The sequence below is a fragment of the Apium graveolens genome, chromosome 5 (assembly GCF_009905375.1).
Source record: "Apium graveolens cultivar Ventura chromosome 5, ASM990537v1, whole genome shotgun sequence".
Lineage (NCBI taxonomy): Eukaryota > Viridiplantae > Streptophyta > Magnoliopsida > Apiales > Apiaceae > Apium > Apium graveolens.
In genome coordinates this window covers 117,005,400-117,026,684 of record NC_133651.1, presented here as the reverse complement: position 1 = coordinate 117,026,684, position 21,285 = coordinate 117,005,400, and the positions used below count along the sequence as shown (strand labels likewise).

Below are 21,285 nucleotides of genomic sequence, written 5' to 3'. Positions count from 1 at the left end.
CCACAGAACTCAAACCACTGTTATATTTTTCTATTTTGGCAATGATCATGCAGCCCTTCAACATGATCATGTTGTTGTCATTCCTGGAATGTTTTCTTGTTTTAGCATGACCATGCGGCCTCTTAGTATGATCATGTTGTTATCTTCCCTTACTTCCTTACAAGTATATTCATGTCAATTTTATCTTCAAAATACCGGGACTCTTGTCCTACATCAATCTTCTCCACTTCTAAAAAACTCGATCTCCGGTTCTCACCTAAAATCAGAACATCGTAGTCTATTACTTATCTCCATGGTGCTATCTTTTTAGGCAAACTTCTTATTAAAATCTTGTGGTTAGCTTTTCCTACAAAATAACTTTTTGGCATGAAGTCATCACAAAAATCAACTAAAACCAACCATCATTAACCATCGAAAAAATAAATTTAGAGTCGACATCGAAAAACTCATGTGTTATATCAAGAGACATACACATTCATTTGATTGCTTCATGACATCCTTATCTTCCAACGGATACATCACATAACTCACATCATTATCAATGAAGTCAACTGTTTTCTCTCTACTTTTGTGACATAAGTTCATATCTAACTAATAGGCCTACTTCAATATTATCTCGCATGCTCCCACGTCAAAATTATCAGAATCGGTAGCATCTTTAATGTATTTCAAACTAGCAATGTCAATCACGAATTTTTCACATGTGCTAGTGTCAACTAATAGATTATCACAATCAACATCAAATTGTGCTACATAAGTTTGTGGAGACAATTTAATTTCATGAACCATGCACATCATGTTCAACTTCTTATAATTTTCATGCTTTATCACAATCTCTAAAATTTGGGGACTCACCTTACACGATGATTGAGTTAAGCTCTGATGTTATAAATTATCCGCCAAGTTATAATCATCCAAGAACACTTTTTGCACGCCTTCATCACGATGTTCATCATCACCATTATTCTCAACTTTATAGGCATCATAAAGTATTTCTTTGATGTGTTTTTCAACATCCTCGATCTTATCTTCTTCGGCCATATCACAGTCCTCAAAATTTGTAGACACAAAATTTTTAAAATTCAATATATCACCTCCTTCAATTTTTTTTAAATAATTTTCAATTTTTTCACAACCAAACTCTTTTATATTTTCTATACCCAACAAGTTACTTTTTTATTGAGGATAAATATCAAACATATTGTGAGCATCATCAGGTTCTTATTATGAAACTCAATCATCATCTTGCTTGAGTTCCATATGTATTCTATACTCACGGCCCATTGGTAAAAACCTCTCAAACATCAATCGCTTCATCCTCCTCCAAGACTAAATTTGTACTTTGCCTTTATGTTTTTTATCTGTTTGCAATTTCTCCCTCCATATAGCAGCGCCACTTTTTAGTTTACAAGAACACTAGTTTTACTTGTCTATATTAATCAACTTCTGTAAACTCAACGAAACGCTCAACCTTCGAAATCCAATCTATTAAATCTTCAATTTCTGACCTCCAATGGAATAACGGAATATCAGCCTGAATCATGTAATCTTTATGATGTTGATTGTTGTTGTGACCAGAACCACTATACGTGTTGAGGCAAAATCCTTCAATTCTATTTTTGTTGGCTCTAGTACTTATGACCTCCGTATATTATTGAAACATCACTTTTAATCTTGTCATAGACTGTCTCAACTCTTCAATTACTCGTGTATTAGCAGTAGGACAATCACCTTCGCCAAAGACTCTCAAACGAGAAATCCCTAAACACCTTGAATCCACAAGGTAAATCTCGAATCCACAAGAAAAAATAAGAGAAAACTCTTAGTGCTTTAATTTAATCAAAGATTCTCATATGTAACATAATAACACTGTTTATATAGGGATAATAAACCCTAAAACAATATAAAACCAATCCTAATTAGAATAAATATAAAATAGAAGTAGCATGATCATGCAGCTTTTGAGCATGCTCGTGCACCACAAAACTCAAACCACTGTTATATTTTTCTATTTATGCATGATCATGCAGCTCGTCAACATGACCATGTTGTTATCCTTCCTGGCTTCTTGAATGTTTTTTTAGAGCCGACAATTCATTCGTTTCGTGTACTTTCGTGTCGTGTACTTTCGTATTTTGTGTCATGAATGCCTAATCCAAACACAAACTATTAAGGATTCGCTTCGTTTCTTGTTCGTGTACCTTCATTTCGTACACGTTTCATGTCGTATTTCATGTAATTTAAAATTAATAATAAAAATAAAAATAAATAAAATATATATTTAAATATTAAGTTTTTAATAGTCGAGTATAAAGTCAATAAGTCATAAAGACTCAAGTACAGTAAGCCTTATGAAATTTAAATTTGAATCTATTTTGTATCTATTTTCTGTAAATATTATATATAAAATATTATTGTATGATATATGTATTCATATAATTTTTATAAATTTTAATTAAATATTTATTTATTTCGTGTACTTTCATTTCGTGTCTTGTACCAAAGTGTAAACCCAAAACTGACATTAAATTCATTTGTGTACTTTTGTGTTCATGTACTTTCGTGTTTGTGTACCAAAAATATCAAACCAAACCCTTTATTTTCGTGTCATTTTCGTGTCTTATTAATTGTGTCGTGTACGAAATTTTCAGCTATAATTTTCTTGCTTTAGCATGACCATGCGGCATGTCAGCATGTCAGCATGATCATGTTTTTGTCCTACCTGCCTTAATTCATTGCAAGTATATTCATGTCAAGTTTATCTTCAAACACTGGGGCTCTTGTCCTACATCAAAAAATTTCTATTATAACCTTTAAATATGTTTTTTCCTGTAACCTAATTGCGTTGATTTATGCACAATCTAAAGTTATTCAAATATAATTTGACCAGTTTGTCCTTACTCTACTTGTCATGTTTGCTTTTTTATCGGTTTTATTTTTCTTCAATTTCTGTATTTCCATTAATTATTTAATTTTTATAGTTTGAATAAAAAAATAATTAATATATAATTCATATTTTATATATATAAAAACAATGCATATTCCTTAAAAAGATAAACTAACTTTTTTATTTTTGGTGACTTACTAAATTATTTAAATTTTAAATATTTATAGTGACCTATTCATTTTTGATAGATTTTTCTGCTGAGTTAATATCACTGCACAATTCATTATTTATTTAAAAAAATATGAATAATATAAATATTTGTAATTTATTTTGTCCATTTTTGAGGTTGTTGTGTGGAACAAAAGTATATTTTTTTAATAAATCTACCTAAGCAAAGAAAATAACAAATATATACTTTAATATATCATCTCCTCATTCTTCATAAAATTCATTGATTTAATAAATGATTATAAAAAAATTCTACCTAAGTAAAGGTTGTTTTGATCCAATCATCGAAAAATGTATGCATATATAAATTTAGGAAGTGCATAAATCACTACCCTAAATGAAATGTATCCTTTATTTTGTACTAAATTCAGACAGCGTGTGCTTCTCCGTTTACTTTCTGGGGACAAAATCACCATGAATCCATTTATTTTCTAACCCTAAAATTTCGTATATCAATAATTTTATCATCCTATTGCCAAATCAAAAACACCCAATTCTTGGATACTCAAGAACCTTAACTACCCAATTGGTAATTTACCCAATTTATATTTGCTCATGTATTTTACCACAATTAATTCATAACTAAATATTTACCAATTGTGTAATTGTTGCGTTGATAAAACGTTATTATTGTATCATTTATGGGTGACTATCGTTTTACCATTTATTGTTGATCATTTTGATGACTTATATTTTGACCTTTTAAAGGAAATTGCGTGTTATTTTAATTAGATTATTTTTAGGTTTTAACTAAAGTTTTTGTTTGGTTAGACCGTATTTTATTACCTCTTTGAATGAACTACTAAAGGTACATTCGTTTTTAATAAAAATAATTATCATATTTTATTTTTCTATTTAATATATTCTTCTTGTTTTATTTGTTCTTATTTCCAGGATGATTGAAAAAGATTTGATGATTATTTTCTTATCAGAATTTGAAGCATAGTTATCTTTTTAGGGACCTTGAAGTACATGACAATGTAGCTACAAATATTGAGGACACGATGGATTGTTAAAAGACGTTAGTTTTGTTTTTAATTTTTGTATGGAATGTAATTCTTTAGAGGGCAATCTTTTTTCTACCTAAGTTTTTTTCCATAAGATTTTACTCTTGCGAGGTTTTCACGAGAGCTTTTATTGTGTGTTATCTATTTAGACATTAAATGTGACTCCTTCAATCTCGGGGTTAGGAAATGAGGACCCACACACCTCTAATCTACTAATTAAATAAGCATAAACCCCGATTATCTACTAACAGGATCAAACAGGATAAAGTATGAGACAAGATTACAACTACCAATCATAATATATAACTTACAACCCCAAAATAAAATCAAATGTACATAGTCGATCCCGGCTTCGAGCCGACAGATAACCCATTGTATTTTTATAACTCTCTGGCTAAGCGCTTGCTCACTCAAAACATTACTACCTGCTCTGGCAACCGGAAGCCCTCAACACGATAGGGACCACCAGGTACGCTCTTACGAGCAGTGCGTCTAAGTCTGGCCATCTTCTTGCTTAACTGTCATGGTTAGATTAAAACAAAACATATGAGTATAAAACTCAGCAAGTAACTATAAAGCAGCTCTACGATATAAAACCCACAATATACTTTATCAATCTCTATGCATTCTACTTTATCAAGTCTAGGTGGCAGATTTATATCTTTCGGGTTATGAAAGGGTTATAAAGGAAATTTTTGGGCTTTCAAGGAACAAGGCTCAAAGCAGGGGGAAAGCCGACATTCATCACAAATCATTAAAGGATCAAAACAGATCTTTCAAATGGAAAGCGACAATCTTTTCATTATATGGAATCAATTATATGATCAACATAATTAAAATCAGGGTTCATGAACTATAAGCTTCACAATATCACTATCAACTCTTTTCAAAGCAATATAAACCATTTTCATTTTCAAAGAATCAATTACTGAGTAGGAAATTTCAATTCCTTTTTAAAATCAATATGGAACCCTTGATTGGATCACTTTATCTTTCATTCCATTATAATACGGGTGATTAGCCCGTACCGACCTCCATCCGGTCTTTAAGGTACCAATGGCATAATTTCAGCCTTAACTGGACTAGCCCCGCTAGCTTCTTACTTCGACTGGACTAGTCCCACTAGCCTCTTACGTCTCAATCCAATCCATCAGGAATTCGTTTGGAAAATCTTGAGTTAGAAAAAGATAGGTTTTCTAAATTCATTTTATCATTACCAAGAATATAAAATCATTCGTACTCTTTCAAGTCGAAACTCATTCTTAAGTTCAATTTCAAGAATTCAAAAGAAGAGAATAAACCAAAGGCAAGCAAAGTTCAATGCTAAGGATCTTGATCAAATGATAACAAGGTATACAAGTTAGGGAACCAGAACCGTTTCAAGGATCAATAGGGTATAAGGTAAACAAAGGAACAAAGGATCATTACATAAGGGGCTCGCACAGGTTCTTATAGGGTTTACAAGAATTTATGGTATTGACAAGTAATCATGATAAGAAAAAGGTTACCAAAAAGGTTCGAACAATAATCTTATCAATAATAAGTTCACAGGAACATTAATAGGGTATCTCAAGAATCAATAATAGGGGTACATTTCTATAAAAGTTCAATACTCTACATGGCATGAACAAAATCCTCTCTATAACCATTTAGACAAGTAATTAGAGTACTTTCCTGAATTTGCTTTCCTGAAGGTTGAACTACTGCCACCTAGTAAACCTTTCCCTTTCCTAGCCTGAATGCCCTCACGCTCCGAATCTACAATCAAAACCAAAACCTTAATTAGATCCTCAACTCTCGTTCCCAGAATGTTCACTCAATACGATAGCTCGACTACACTTTTGACTCGAACTATACGAATATAGCTTATATACACACATGCACATAGCACATAACACATTCTTTTCTCATAGCCTTTATATCTTTATATACTCAATAATCAACTTATACTTGCTTTAATCTCGACTATTCTTTAAATCAAACGATTATAACTCATACGGGTACACAATTCATACACAACTAAATCTTTATAACCATAACTATCACTTATAGCTTTTAAAATCAATCAACTTAGTTCCCTTTTCTTTTATTCCTTAATTTTGAACCACATACTACAATCAAACAATCAAATCCATGGATATTTACATATACATACCCAATCATTCTTTCGATTATCAAAAACCAAGTTTTGACTTTTAACTCTTAGGGCCTATTCGGCCTTATTGCAAATACCAACCACAAAATAAACCAAATACTCAGTTGGTTCACATAAACACATAACTCATTCAAAAACCTTTAAAGAATCATTTTCCTTTCTTTTAATCAACAAAAATTTGAACCATAACCATACATATATGCTTACATGCAATTCAAGTTCATCTCTTAATTAAATCAAACACTCATTTTAATCATAATTTTCGAATTACACATCAAAACATCACTTAATGATTCAAACCCTAATCAAATTTTCCAATTAATCATGCATGCATTCACTTAGCATCAAACCAATCTCTTTTAGACTCATTTTTCATTCGGCTATAACCATAAATCACAACTCAAGAACCAAACAATGACATGCATCACTAATTCTTCTTTTAAACCAACATGCAATCTCATTTCTCACTAATTAAATATAGTTTACACCAAGATCAAGTCAAAAATCCAATTCCCTTTTTATTAGTACAAAAGCCGAACCAAAACCTCAATATGCAACCCTCAAATTTGATTTCTTAAGCATCCAATCAATTACACAAGTCCAAATACTTTTAAAACAATCATAAAAATCCTTTTATCAATCAACAACTTATTTTCATCATAAAACCAACTTAATAAACAAGAACCATTCGGTTTTCAAGCAAAACAATACATGCAACTTCTATTTTGATTCTCTAAATCCTCAACTAGTCAAATCTCTTATTTACCACTAAGAACATGCATGAACATGTCATTTCATCAAGAACAATCACTTTTATTTTTCTGAAAAAAATCAAGGACTCATTCGGGTTTTTCAAGAATAACGCATGCAAGACATGATCATCACAAATTCACATCATCTTGATTCTATAAAACAAGAACTCGGCACACATCTGCATGCAAGTACCAAACCACACATGCAAGTGGATCAAAGCTTATATATGGAACAAGGATGAAGTTCTATAGAAGAATCCATAAAGATCAAGTGAAGAAGAGAGATGTACCGATAGGAAGAGAGAGAGAGAGAGAGAGAGAGAGAGAGAGAGAGAGAGAGAGAGAGAGAGAGAGAGAGAGAGAGAGACTTCGAGAGTGAGAGACAAAAAGAGAGAGAAGAATGAGAAAATGGGAAAAATAAGGAAGTGGCCGGGTGGAAAATAAAGAAAAGGGAAGAGAATGAGTTTATATATGATAAGGGGGCAGGGGTAATTTAGTAATTCACTAATTCCCCTTTTTATTTGATTTACCTTCTCTTTTTACTCAAATAAGATAGAAATTAAATATTGAATTTATCCCTCTCGGAAAGTCAAAAATTATTGTGAATGACAATTTTAAGACATAGATCTCGAAATTAGCTTTCCAACCATTACTCATAATAAACTTTTGAGCGTACGGTTGATTTTATACGATTTTTACAAGTTTGTGCTAATAATAGCATTTTATCACATAAAAATCAATTTAAAATACAACGATCACAAAATAAATCCATCTATCATTTTTAGAAAGACTTTAGGACTATTTCGAAGATAAAAAAACAAGTCTCATGCCTTTACCTTACTCAGATAATTTTATAAAAATGTGCAATGGTTAAATAAACCTTATTTAAATCAAATAATTCCCTTAAATCCATAAAATATTAAAAGATCACGTAATCATGCATACAGACAAGCAAGCACACATACTGACACATCACAACTCATGTCTGATCATAAAAATTTCTCTTTTTATCATTACTCCTCTTTTCGCGTATTGGGTCACGTTCTGCCTGACGGCCCGACGCTCAGCGTTTCAATTACGCTTCACAATATCATTATCGACCGACACATCACTAGAACACAATACTTCACTTAAACATTCATTTCATATATTAACACATATTTCACATTTTAAATATTTTAATCCTCTTTTTTCAGACGGCTTCCGTTCTACCCGACGGCCCGACAACACAGCTTAATTCCTGAGCCGACTCTTTAAATTGGAACGCATCTATCTACACTCCCAAATACTAATATATAATAAAGACAATTAATCATCACTTAATCACATATTTTATAATCACATCACATAAATCATACTTTATTGACTCAATTACGTCGCAAAATTCTCAGTCGTCACAATCTACCCTCCTTAAATGATTTTGTCCCCAGAATCTAGTCTAAGCAAATAGATGGGGATAATTTTCTTGCATTTTCTAATTCCCAAGTTGATTCTTCCACTATTGGATTTCTCCACAACACTCTGACTAGAGGTACAACCTTATTTCTAAGTGTCCTCTCTTTTCGGTCTAAGATTCGAACTGGTTGTACTACATAAGACATATCTGGTTGAATTTCCACTGGTTCCAATTCGATCACATGGCTCGTATCAACATTATACTTCTTCAGAAGAGATACATGAAATACATTGTGTAGATGTTGCATTTGTGGAGGTAGCGCTAATTCATATGCCACTTTTCCAATTCATCGCAATACTTCGAATGGTCCCATATACCTAGGACTCAACTTCCCTTTCTTTCCGAATCTGGTTAAACCTTTCCAAGGAGATATCTTTAACAAGACTTTGTCTCCAGGTTCGAATTGCACATCTTTTCGTTCTCGATTTGCATACCTCGTTTGTCGATCTTGAGCGGCAATTAATCTTTTCCGAAGCAATTCCACCTTTTTCTTCATTTGTTGAACTAGCTCTGGGCCAATTAATTTGCGCTCACCAACTTCATCCCAATACGTAGGGGATCTACATTTTCTTCCATACAATGCTTCATAAGGCGGCATGCCAATACTCGTGTGGTAACTGTTGTTGTAGGAAAACTCGATTAACGGTAAATGATCGTCCCAATTTCCTTTGAAATCTATTACATAAGTTCGCAACATATCCTCAATTGTCTGAATTGTCCTTTCACTTTGTCCGTCAGTCTGCGGATAATATGCCGTACTCATTTTCAGCTTAGTTCCCAAATGATCATGGAATTGTCTCCAGAATCTCGAGTTAAACCTTGGATCTCTATCAGACACGATAGATACAGGAACTCCGTGACGCATCACAATCTCATCCAAATACAATTTGACCAACTTTTCCAATGAAAACCTTTCATTTATTGGCAAGAAATGTGCTTACTTCGTCAATCGATCGATTACCACCCAAATCGCATCATGAATAGACTTGGTTTTAGGTAATCCTACCACGAAATCTATCGCGATATGTTCCCATTTCCATTCTGGTATATCTAGTGGTTGAAACAATCCGCTTGGCCTCTGATGTTCCGCTTTGACTCTTTAACACGTATAACACTTACTTATCCATTCCGCCATTTCTTTTTTCATGCTTGGCCACCAATAATTCTCTCTTAAATCCTGGTACATTTTCGTACTTCCAGGGTGAATTGAAAATCTCGAGTTATGCGCTTCTTGCAAAATCTCGTGCTTCAGCTCCACAACATTAGGTATCCAAATACGTGAGTTAACACGATATATTCCTTTTTCATCCTTTTGAGCTTTGACTTCCTCTCCGGATAACTTCTCCTTTCCGCGATTCATCACTTGCTCTTGACAACATCGTATCTTTTCCAAAATTTCGGGTTGAAATGACATCGCATATATAGCTTCACCTCCAAATTCTGGAGTCTGCACTTCTATTTCCATCTTTTCGAAATCCTTAATCAATTCCTCCGACGACATTAACATATTCAATTTTTCTTTGCGACTTAGAGCGTCTGCTACAACATTTGCCTTTCCAGGATGATAGTTTATCACACAATTATAATCTTTGATCAACTATGACCATCTTCTTTGTCTTATATTCAATTCCTTTTGAGTGAAGATATAGTTTAAACTCTTATGATCTGTAAACATCTCGCATCTTTCCCCGTATAAACAATGTCTCCAAATCTTAAGGGCAAACATAATTGCTGCCAATTCCAAATCATGCGTGGGATACTTTTGCTCGTGCGTCTTGAGTTGCCTTGACGCATATGCTATTACCTTCCCGTGTTGCATTAGTACACATCCAAGTCCTTTATACGAAGCATCACTGAATATCATAAATTCTCCTTTTTCATCAGGTAACACCAACACTGGGGCGGTTACCAGTCTCTTCTTTAACTCTTGAAAGCTTTCCTCACACTTTCCCGTCCACACAAACTTCTCATTCTTCCTTGTCAATTTCGTTAATGGGACAGCAACCTTAGAGAAATCTTACACAAACCTTCTGTAGTATCCGGCTAATCCCAGAAAACTTCTGACTTTCGTAGGAGTCTTGGGTCTTTCCCAATTCATTACAGCTTCTATCTTGGCTGGGTCCACTTTGATTCCTTCTTTATTAACTACGTGACCAAGAAATTGCACTTCCTTTAGCCAAAATTCACACTTCGAAAACTTAGCGTACAGCCTTTCTTTTCTCAGAATTTCCAAAGATATCCTCAAATGCTCCTTATGTTCTTCCTCTGTCTTGGAATATATCAATATATCGTCAATACACACAATAACAAACTTATCCAAATATTGTTTGAACACTTTGTTCATAAGATCCATAAATGCGGTTGGCGCATTCGTCAAACCAAACGCCATTACCAAAAACTCGTAGTGCCTATATCTCATTTGAAAACCTGTCTTGGGTATATCTTCCGCTTTAATCTTTAATTGATGATACCCAGATCTTAAATCAATCTTGGAGAAACACGAAGCTCCTTTTAACTGATCAAACAACTCATCAATTCGCGGTAGAAGGTACTTATTCTTAATCGTCAACTTATTCAATTCACGATAATCAATGCACAACCTCATACTTCCATCCTTTTTCTTAACAAATAATACTGGTGCTGTTAGGGCGAAAACACAGCTAATAATACACGCAAGTATACGCGTTCGCAAGTAATATACAATACTTTCTAGTTCGTTCCCACAGAGACTCAGACTAATTATGTTCAATTACACTCACTCATCAATGTATGATTACTTCTCAATGTTAAAACAATAACACTTAGATTTGATTAACTAATTATCAACTATAATTAACTACTAGAATTAAGCACTTAATTAACACTTGAATTAACAATATTAAAACACTCATGAGATCATAACTTCATTACTACTTCCTTCGATAGTCATTGTTATTACCCTTAGCATGCAACAGTGATGATATTAGTCGAACAATACGAAACTGATAAAAGCCAACTTTCATTGTACTAATACCATTCTACCAAACATCCACAATTAAGATAGAAGTTGAATAGGCATCAATTATGCTGAGTCCCTATATGTCTACAGAAATTGACAACATAACGATTTAAGCACAAGTTATTTCTTTTGATTACACAGGGCGAATTAAACGGTTAGAGTTACCCACTAATCATGCATACTCGTACACGAACCTATGCTAGCATGGCAAGTTCTAAATCTCAAGATCCACCGTCGCTTCACAAGAGATTAACACCCTATCTTATATGTTCCCGACGCACATAAGACGAATAAGCATAACCAATACTAGATATCATACAATCATCACACACTAAGGTATTAAACAACTAACTAAAGAATTCCATAGTAAATCCGTTACGACCCCATGATCACGATTAGCCCATGATAACACTCATCGTCATTATGGGTTCATATGAAAACATGATAATAGCACACAAGAATATTAACTAAAACTACTTATATTAAACCAGAGTACGTCACAAGAGTAAATAGGTTCAAAGTAAAGAAAACTAGCATCCAATGTTACAACGAAAATAAAGAATCACAAGAAAATATGCTTCCTCTTCGTTGCGGTGTGCTAAAACGATCTTCTTCCTTATCTCCTCGCTCTTCGATTAATACTACGATTCAACATGTATGAAACGTCTCTGAAAACTACTTATATAGGAGTCCCATAATACCCAGCTAACTCAGAAGTTGGAAGTTATACAGAACTAGGAGTCCAAAATAATTATTCTAATTTTCCGTCCCTGAGCGGCCGCTCAGCATTCCTGATCGGGCGCTCAGCTTCCTGAGCAGTCGCTCAGCAGAGCTGAGCGGGTGCTCAGCTCCCTACTGGAAACTGCTCTGTTTTTCTCCCGTTTCTTCACTGCAATCTGCTCCTATCTTCCCGCTTGCATTGCCAAACACATGCCAAGGCTTATTATTGATGAAATCTCTCCCGAAATGCAATTAATACCCTGAAATGCACAAACACTAGAAAATCACATCAAATACACAAAATACTTGATTTCAAGACACCAATTCATGCCATTATAAGACGTTCTAAGTGCTATAAAATGCCACTTATCACACCCCCAAACTTAAATCGATGCTTGTCCTCAAGCGTCACAGACTCAAAAATAAAATAAAAATATGCATGAATGCAATCTATATGAAATGCAGCGATCCCCCTTACTACGACCAAACCAACCAACTTACGACATGTCAACAAATGCAATTAGGCGAATAAAGATCAATCAAACCATGCAAACTAACATACAGCCGGAAACGTGGTGTGTGCAGATGCTTAACAGATATGCCTTGAAACTAGATCAATTACTATAACTCGACTATCCTCAAGGTAATCACATGATTATACGAAGAATAAAATTCTAGGCACAAAATAACTTATAACACTTCAAGACTTCTAGAGCTTATTCTGGAATCATGCTTTTTATTCATAACAACAAATGCTTATTTGACCGTGCAATGAGTGAGGTCCCCAAAAGACTTATGTAATGGTATTCATATAGCGAGCGTTAGGTTAGCGGATCCCAGACTATAAAAGACTTAGGTCACGAGGCACAAAGTCCCCTAAGAACTTAATAACTCGAATACCAAAGAGCCCACTCGTGATCAATTATGCATTAACTCTCTATTGTTTTTCTTTTCTTATTTTTCTTTTTTTTTCTTTTTTTTTCAAATTTCTGAGCAAGTGCGTTTCGCTCCATCTTGCTCGACCCTAGACTACTCGCATAAAAATACGAGCCGGCTACTAGCCATTTGACGCCTAGCCACAATTAGCAATGAATTCCACTTTTTACTCCAATTTTTCTTTTTATGCCTTTTATCACTAAGAACCTATTATAAATTCTAAGCATAATCAATAGATTGACCTCGAAAACCATCAAACCATAACAACAATCTAGTCCTTAAGCATTCTCTAAGACTTAGTGAAATTACAAGTGTTTCTAACATGCATGTCAACCTACACGACTCAACATCACTTTAACGCTATCACTACACTCGCATCAACATCACAAATCAATTGGTAAATCAACGCAAAAGGGATCATGGCATATGCATGAGCTACATGACATGATAAGTAAAGCTATAAATAAATAAATAAAAAACTATATGGCAAAAATATGCAATTATATGAGCTAAACTATCATGAATATGCAACTATATGACACACACACACACAAAATATTCCTTAACTACCACCCCCAAACTTAAAATCTTCACTGTCCCTAGTGAAGGTAGTAGAAAGGAACACAGGGTATACCTACTCGGAGAGATCATCATCATCATCACCCTCAGAGGGTGGAGTATCAGGAGGCGGGTATGCAGAGTCCTCACCAAAAACTAGCCACTGGATGTCAGCTCCAAGGCCTCTAAAAGCAGTCCTAAGCGCAAGGGTGAGCTCCTGAGCAAACCTGCTCTGCGTCTCGTACATAGCATCCATCCTCCTCGACAGCCTCCTATACTGGGCATCAGCCATCCCAGCACCCTCTTGAGCTCTAGAAGAACCAGCCTCATCTCGCCTTGGCCTCGCCATGGTAGCACCTCATGTTGGACGCCCTCCTCGAAGACGATAACCCAGCCCATGCTCCTCGGGCTCTCCACTAGTCCACTCCTGCATCGCATGCAGAGTCCCGGAGTCAATAGGAGCGGCCGGCAACTGCAATTGCTCGTGAGACGGCCACTGAACTCCCACTGCTCGGTAAAGCTTTGTAACCGTGGATGCATAAGGGATGTTCATGTGATTAGCTCCCCTCAAAAACTTCAGAATTCCTTGGTAGATGAACTCACCAAGGTCCACATAGTACTCTTCATTCAAAATTCCCCATAACAACTGTGCTCTCTCAACTGTGACCTCATGTGCATGTGAAGTAGGCAGAATATTAGCGCAAATAAAAGCATTCTATGCACGGGCATACCTATTCATCGCAATCGCCGGAAAATGGCGATACTCGTTAATCCCATTCTTGAAAGTCCAAACTGTGCCCGGCCTACAGAGAGTAGCACAAATCAAATCCAAGTCAAAATCCTCAGCAGTCTTCTTGTTCCAATTCCCCTCTGTGGGCTTCCTCTGTCACTGCCCAATCATACGGCGAATCACTGCAGGGTGATAATCCACCATCATCCCCCTCACAACAGAATACCCATTCTTTTCAGCTTTCGCGTTCACATATAACTCGCGAACAACGCTCATCGAAACTGCTTCAGGAGACTCACAAAAAGCAATTTAATCCTTCTCAGCAATCATAGGCAACAACTCACCATCCCTCCCCGATGGTAAGAACCCCCTCTCCTTCAAAATCGGCTTACCCAGAAGCCTAGTATACTCCTCCTCAACAGCCCTATCAAACAACCGAGGCCTCGCAGCAGTACCCCTCGAAGAATCAGCAGTAGGGACAGTGCTGTTGCTATCAATAGTCCTGGATCTCTTGGGTGCCATCGAAACTGAGAAAAAGTGTTTAAGATTTATGTTTTTGAATATGGGAGAGAGTTTAAGGTTTGAAAATGTATGGGGAGTATATGGAATAGGTGTATGTATATATAGGGTATAGATTAGGGTAAAATTTGATTAGGAGTGGGTTTGAGGGTTAAAAACATGGGATAATGGGGAAATAGGTCGTGGGTAATGGGGCTGTGTTTTGTTTTTTTATTTTTCAGATTTTTTTGGATTTTTATAAAGCTTAAAAAAAATTCTGCCAGTCGGCCCCTGAGCGGTCGCTCAGCAGAGCTGAGCGGGCATTCAGGGGACTTCTGGAAAAAAAATTCCGTTGCCCTATTTTTCTGATTTTTTTGTGGTTTTGGATAGGTTACTAACTTCTAAGGGTTCCTATAACAACAAATCATGGGTTGCCTCCCAAAAAGCGCTTCTTTTTCGTCATTAGCTTGACGTAGCGTACCTTAATCAAGTTGACAATAAAACGACACTAACCATTTCCCGGTTTGCCGTATCCCCATAGTAATGCTTCAAACGCTGACCATTAACCTTGAATGCTTGGTCCGGATCATTCTCAAAAATCTCCACCGCTCCATGTGGAAACACAGTTTTGACAATAAAAGGTCCAGACCACCTTGATTTTAACTTTCCAGGAAAAAGTCGGAGACGAGAGTTGAATAAAAGAACTTGCTGCCCCGGCATAAATGACTTAGGATATAGCTTCCTGTCGTGCCACCTTTTCACTTTTTCCTTGTACATTTTGTTGTTCTCATATGCTTGGAGTCGAAATTCATCCAGTTCATTTAGCTGAAGTATTCGCTTCTTTCCAGCTGCATCTAGATCCAGGTTCAACTTCTTCAACGCCCAATAGGCCTTATGCTCAAGCTCCGCAGGTAAATGACATCCCTTACCATACACAAGTTAAAACGGGGACATCCCAAGTGGAGTCTTATATGCTGTTCTGTAAGCCCACACAGCTTCATCGAGCTTTAAAGACCAATCCTTCCTTGACGGATAAACAACCTTCTCTTAAATGCGTTTGATCTCTCTATTAGATACTTCCGCTTGACCATTCGTTTGCGGATGATAGGCAGTAGCAACACGATGATTCACATTGTAGCACTGCATCATAGAAGTGAACTTACGGTTGCAGAAATGCGACCCTTCATCACTTATGATTACTCGTGGCGTTCCAAACCTTGTGAAAATCTGTTTATGAAGAAAATTCAACACTACCTTTGTATCATTCGTTGGCAGAGCTTTGAATTCCACCCCTTTTAAGACATAATTGACTGCCAACAAGATGTACTGATTATTGCAGGATGAGACAAATGGCCCCATAAAATCGATTCCCCAAACATCAAAGACCTCGACTTCAAGCATCACATTTAACGACATCTCATCCTTTCTCGTAAGATTTCCCACTCTTTGGCAACGATCACACCTTAAAACGAACTGATGAGCATCCTTAAACAAAGTAGGCCAGAAAAAACCTGCTTGCAGAATACGAGCTGCCGTCTTCTCACCACCATAATGTCCACCATAAACTGTGGAGTGGCAGTCTCGTAATATCCCCTCCATCTCACAGAATGGGATACATCTCCTTATGATCTGGTCAGCTCCCTGTCTAAACAAATACGGTTCATCCCACATATACCACTTCACCTCATGGAGAAACTTCTTCTTTTGAGCTGTATTCAAATTAGGAGGCATTATATTACTGACAAGATAATTCACAATATTTGCGAACCATGGCTCTTCCTCCTGAACTGCGAACAACTGCTCATCCGGAAAAGATTTGTTGATCAACGTCTTATCAGGTGAAGTAGACTCGGGATTGTCCAATCAAGAGAGATGGTCAGCTACTTGATTCTCAATACCTTTTCGATCTTTGATCTCTAACTCAAATTCCTGTAGCAAGAGCACCCAACGAATGAGTCTAGGCTTCGAATCCTTCTTGAAAACCAAATAGCGAATGGCCGCATGATCAGTGAACACTGTCACCTTTGTCCCCAGCAAATAAGATCAAAATTTTTCGAAACCAAAGACTATAGCCAAGAGCTCCTTCTCAGTAGTGGTGTAGTTCATTTGAGCTCCATTTAAGGTCTTGCTAGCATAGTAGACCACATGAAAGAGATTATACTTGTGATGCCCAAGAACTGCGCCCACCGCATAATCACTTGCATCACACATCATCTCAAAACGCTCTGTCTAGTCAGGTGCTGTAATAACTTGTGCAGTTATCAAACTCTTCTTGAAAGTCTCGAATGCCGTCAAGCATTCATCATCAAATTTGAAAGGCACATCCTTCTCAAGCAAGTTGCACAACGGCTTAGATATTTTTGAAAAGTCTTTGATGAAACGCCAATATAAACCCGCATGACCAAGAAAACTACGAATTCCTTTCACAGAAACAGGTGGTGGAAGATTTTCAATGATTCCCACCTTGGCTTTGTCCACCTCAAGACCCTTGCTAGAGACCTTATGCCCAAGAATAATGCCTTCACGCACCATAAAGTGACATTTTTCCCAATTGAGCACCAAATTAGTTTCCACACACCTTTTGAGTACTGCACGAAGATTATTCAATCATTCATCATACGAATGTCCAAAGAAGGAGAAGTCATCCATGAACACCTCGACATTATTTCCAATCATATCAGAGAATATAGCCATCATACATCTCTGAAAAGTGGTCGGTGCGCCACATAAGCCAAACGAAACTCTGCAAAAAGTAAACGTGCCAAATGGACAAGTGAAGGTAGTCTTTTCTTGATCCTCTGGTGCAATACAAATCTGATTATACCCCGAATAACCATCCAGAATAAAATAATACTCATGACCGACCAACATGTCAAGCATCTGATCAATAAATGGAAGAGGGAAGTGATCCTTCCTCGTGGCCTTGTTCAACTTTCTGTAGTCCATGCATACCCTCCATCCTGTGACTGTTCGAGTGGGGATGAGCTCATTCTTCTCATTTGCTACCACAGTAATACCTCCTTTCTTAGGTACATATTGCACGGGGCTCACCCAACAACTGTCAGAAATAGGATAAATAATTCCTGCATCTAGCCACTTCAGAATTTCTTTCTTCACCACTTCTTTCATGATAGGATTAAGTCTGCGCTGTTGCTCAACAGTCGGCTTACTACCCTCCTCTAGAAGAATTTTATGCATGCAATATGAAGATATGATCCCTTTGATGTCTGCTATTGTCCATCCGTTAGCCGATTTGAATTCTCTCAAGATCCTTAAGAGCTTGTCCTCCTCACTACCTGAAAGGTCAGATGTAATAATAACAGGTAAAGTAGATGCATCACCTAAAAAAGCATACCTCAAGTGTTCAAGCAATGGTTTAAGCTCCAAGATAGGTGCTTCCTCAATAGATGGTTTGAGCTTTCCTTCAGCATTTTTGAGGTCAGAAGTACCAAAAGATTCAAATGGTATGTCTAGCTTTTGCCTCCAAGGAGAAGCATTTAGATATTGTAGTTGCTCATTGCCATCCTCATCATCACTGTCAAAATTCCCCACTAAGGCCTTCTCTAATGCATCAGACATTAGCATATGATCAAGTTCTGAAGTAACCGCAGAATCAATCATATCCACTTTTTAGGCACTCCTCATCTTCTGTAGGGAATTTCATTGCTTTGAATATATTGAATGTCACATCCTGATCCTGCACCCTCATAGTAAGTTCACCTTTCTGCACATCTATCAAGGTACGGTCTGTAGCCAAGAAAGGTCTCCCCAAGATTATGGGAATCTTCTTATCTTCCTCGAAATCCAGAATAACAAAGTCTGCAGGAAAGAAGAGCTTATCCACCTTTACTAGCAAATCCTCCACTATGCCTCGTGGGTATGTAATAGAACGGTCTGCCAATTGTAGAGACATGTAGGTGGGCTTTGGATCAGGTAATTTCAACTTTTTGAAGATCGACAACGGCATCAGATTGATACTTGCTCCCAAATCACAGAGGCACTTGTCAAAAGACAATTTGCCAATGGTGCAAGGAATGGTGAAGCTACCTGGATCTTTAAGCTTTGGAGGTAACTTTTGTTGCAGCACAACACTGCATTCTTCCGTTAAAGCAACGGTCTCAAGGTCATCCAGTTTCACCTTCCTTGAAAGAATACTCTTCATAAATTTTGCATGACTAGGCATTTGCTCCAGAGCCTCAGCGAAAGGTATGTTGATGTGAAGTTTCTTGAACACCTCCAGAAACTTACCGAACTGCTTATCCAGCTTTTGTTGTTGCAATCTCTTAGGTAAAGGTGGTGGAGGATAGAGTTGTTTCTCCCCTGTATTACCCTCAGGCAGAGTTTCAACAGTAGTCTTCCTTGGTTCCGCCACTTTCTCCTTTTGCTTAGCTTCTTCATCACCAACTTCAGCTTCTCCTTCTTTTGTTTTTTCAGCATCAGCAACTTTTCCAGACCTTAAGGTAATAGCCTTGACTTGCTCTTTAGCTTTCTTCCTGCCTGGCACTTCAGTATCACTGGGAAGTGTGCCGGGTTGATGATTAAGCACTGCATTGGCTATTTGACCGATTTAATTTTCCAAGGTCTTGATAGAGGCCGCCTGACTTTTGCACAACAGCTTAAGTTCTTCAAAATCAGCACTAGAGGGTGGAGTTGCACCTCCTTGTTGAGGATATGATTGCCTTTGGGCATAATGCTGTGGTTGCTGGAATCCAGGTGGATTGAACTGTTTACTTACGTCTTGCTGATATGGTTGCTGAATAGCATTCTGATTATTACTTCAGCTGAAATTTGGATGATTTCTGTTGTTAGGATGATAAGTAGCTGGTACAGGCTGCTGCGGTCGTTGATAATTGTTCACATACTGAACAGATTCATTAATAAGAGAACACTGATCCATAGCATGAAAACCTGCACAAAGCTCACAGACCATAGCTATCTGATTGACTCCATAAGTGGCTAGAGAATCGACCTTCATAGACAGCGCTTGGAGCTGTGCTGCAATAGCTATAGCTGCATCAACTTCCAAAATACATGCTACCTTCCCAGGGATCATTCTTTGAGTCGGGTTTTAATGCTCATTTGCAGCCATAGTCTCAATAAGATTATAAGCCTCCGTATAGCTTTTGGCCCACAAGGCGCCTCCAGCTGCTGCATCGAGCATGGGGCGAGATTGGGCCCCCAAACCATTATAGAAATCAGTGATCACCATCCAATCAGGCATTCCATAATGTGGACACTTTCTCAACATCTCTTTGTAGCGCTCCCAAGCTTCGCACATAGATTCTGTAGGTTGCTGCGCAAATTGAGTAAGAGCACTCCTCATAGCTGCAGTCTTCGCCATTGGATAAAACTTCACCAGAAACTTTTGCGCAAGATCTTGCCAAGTAGTGATAGACCCAGCTGGTTCAGAATATAACCAGTCCTTAGCTTTATCCCTCAGTGAGAATGGGAAAAGCCTCAACTTCATAGCCTCATCAGTCACACCATTATATTTGAAAGCACTACAGATCTCGACAAAATTCCTTATGTGCATGTTCGGGTCTTCAGTCGCAGCACCTCCAAAAGAAACATAATTCTGCACCATCTGAATAGTGCCCGGCTTGATTTTAAAGTCATTGGCCTTAATAGCCGGGTGCATGATGCTAGACTGAATGTCATCAATTTTTGGCCGAGAAAAGTCCATAAGAGCTGGATCTGCCGGAATAATATGATCACCCATGATTACTGGCTCTTTCTGCTCACTTCCTGAATCTGAATCTTCAAAATCTATCTTCTCCGGAATATCAAGAACTTCGTCTATCTCCTCAGCCGTATCTAAAATCCTCTTGCGAGTATGAGAACATGTTTGCATAAACGCTCGCTAAAGTACCTGAAACACAACTGGAAACAATAAGTAACACGTCTTAATCACTGAGTCCTAATGACCACTGATGGTAAGTACATAAACTAAACGAAAATGCTGAGTCCCCAGCAGCGGCGCCAAAAACTTGTTAGGGCGAAAACACGCGCTAATAATACACGCAAGTATACGCGTTCGCAAGTAATATAGAATACTTTCTAGTTCGTTCCCACAGAGACTCAGACTAATTATGTTCAATTACACTCACTCACCAATGTATGATTAATTCTCAATGTTAAAACAATAACACTTAGATTTGATTAACTAATTACCAACTACAATTAACTACTAGAATTAAGCACTTAATTAACACTTGAATTAACAATATTGAAACACTCATGAGATCACAACTTCATTACTACTTCCTTCAATAGTCATTGTTATTACCCTTAACATTCAACAGTGAAGATATTAATCGAACAACACGAAACTGATAAAAGCCAACTTTCATTGTACTAATA

General features: G+C 36.9%; 1 non-coding gene across 1 annotated transcript; it reads left to right on the top strand.

Annotated features, from left to right (window-relative positions):
• Positions 1-20,144: 20,144 nt before the first annotated feature.
• Positions 20,145-20,251, top strand: LOC141662914 (small nucleolar RNA R71). Its single transcript, XR_012551016.1, has one exon. It is a non-coding gene; the product is annotated as a small nucleolar RNA R71 (small nucleolar RNA).
• The last annotated feature ends 1,034 nt before the right edge of the window (positions 20,252-21,285 follow it).